The sequence below is a fragment of the Tupaia chinensis genome, unplaced genomic scaffold (assembly GCF_000334495.1).
Source record: "Tupaia chinensis unplaced genomic scaffold, TupChi_1.0 Scaffold143624_1, whole genome shotgun sequence".
Lineage (NCBI taxonomy): Eukaryota > Metazoa > Chordata > Mammalia > Scandentia > Tupaiidae > Tupaia > Tupaia belangeri.
In genome coordinates this window covers 323,325-324,950 of record NW_006203472.1, presented here as the reverse complement: position 1 = coordinate 324,950, position 1,626 = coordinate 323,325, and the positions used below count along the sequence as shown (strand labels likewise).

Here is a 1,626-nt window from a genome sequence, read left to right as displayed (position 1 = left end):
TTTTTTTTTGAGAGGTTTTTGCTATAGGGTGCGTGCATTTACCAGAAAGACAGAGAGAGACAGAGAGACAGAAAGCAAGAAGTCGCCCCCAGGGGGAATGGCCACGCCGCAATCCCTTCTCCTCCATTCTCCTCTTGGGATCTTAGGCATGCACACACATGCACCTGGCGTGAGTTTTAAGCCACTGGGTCCGGGACGCGAACCGCGGTCGACTACATGGGAGTCCAGTGACACAGCCATTACGCTAACTGCTGGTCCCTCCCTGTGTGAATTTCAAGCCATCAGTTTCGGGACTCAAACCATGGTTGGCCACGTGGCATCCAGAGCCTGAACCTCCATGCCACTAGCTGGCTCAACTTCTGCCTTTTTTTTAAAAAGAATTATTCTGTTTAACTTAATTTATTGTTATTTTCCAGTTTGATCAGAGACACAGAGAAAGAAGGAGTGAGAAAGCAAGCCACCAGGTCCAGGACTTGAACCGTTGTTGTCCATGTTGGGAGTCCGTTGCTCTTAACCACCACGCCACCTGCTGGCCCCTTTCTGCCTTCTTATTACTTCTGTTTTCATGTCTGTTTAAAGCTAAGCCATTCTAGGTGGGGTTGGCATTTATTGAGCATATGCCCTGAATAGTAGCAGCAAATAGAAAAGATCTGTCCCTTGTCCTTAAGAAATGTGCAGCGTGAGCTTCTCCTCCCAGTTATGATAGATTAGATCATTTAGATCTGTTAGATGAGATGATTTAGCTCGTGCTACCTAATCAAAGCACAAGTCACATTCACGAATCTAAATTTTCTTTTAAAAAATATTTTATTTTGGGACCAGCAGATGGCGTAATGGCTACGTTGCTGGACGCCCATGGAGTTGACTGTGGTTCGAGTCCCGGACCCGGTGGCTTAAACTCAGGTCGGGCGCGTGTGCGTGCGTGCCCAAGATCCTGAGAGAAGAATGGAGGAGAAGGGATTGCGGCGTAGCCACCCCCCCGGGAAGTGATTTCTCAAAATTTGGTGTGCATTTTACTCTTAGAGCACACCTTAGTTTGAACTAGCTACAGTTTAAATTCTTTGTCACCACATGTGACCGGAGACCATCACATTTGACACTGTGTGCAGACCAACCCTTCCTCTGAAAACAACTTTAAAAGGTATATGCAGCACTAAGAAAAAAAAATCTTAACAAGGTAACAAGGAAAAAGAAGGCCCTACCTAATTATAGCAACTGTGTCTTGAGCATTCGCCAGTTCCAAAGAAACTGCTGCAAAACAAGCTGTGTTTTTGGTGACCTTGAAGCTAAATCAGTAGTTAGAATCGGGGTGCTTTTGTGTTACAGTGGGGAGGAGGTATAGGAGGCTGTTAATACCTGGCAGTGTCTCGGACAGCCTCCACAACACGAATTTCTAGCCAAAGATTTCAGTAGTGCTAAGGTTGTGGAGCCCTGCTCTCGAGGGGTGAGAGTCAAAGCCTTGAGCCCACGGAGAATGGGAACACCCTTTCACTTTACACTGACACCCCTAGAGGCAGCCTTAGGGCAAGAATGAATTGGCAATGAGTCCCTTCTTTCCCAGGCTTGCAGGTGGTCTTCTTTTTTTTTTTTTTTTTTTTGGAGAGTTTTTTTCCTTTTGGGTCCGTG

At 46.2% G+C, this 1,626-nt stretch overlaps 1 protein-coding gene across 1 annotated transcript in view; it reads left to right on the top strand.

Moving 5' to 3' along the window:
* The window catches only part of AP2A2 (adaptor related protein complex 2 subunit alpha 2), a 77,030-nt gene that overhangs the window by 9,564 nt on the left and 65,840 nt on the right, over positions 1 to 1,626 (top strand). The gene's annotated exons all lie outside the window — the stretch shown is intronic.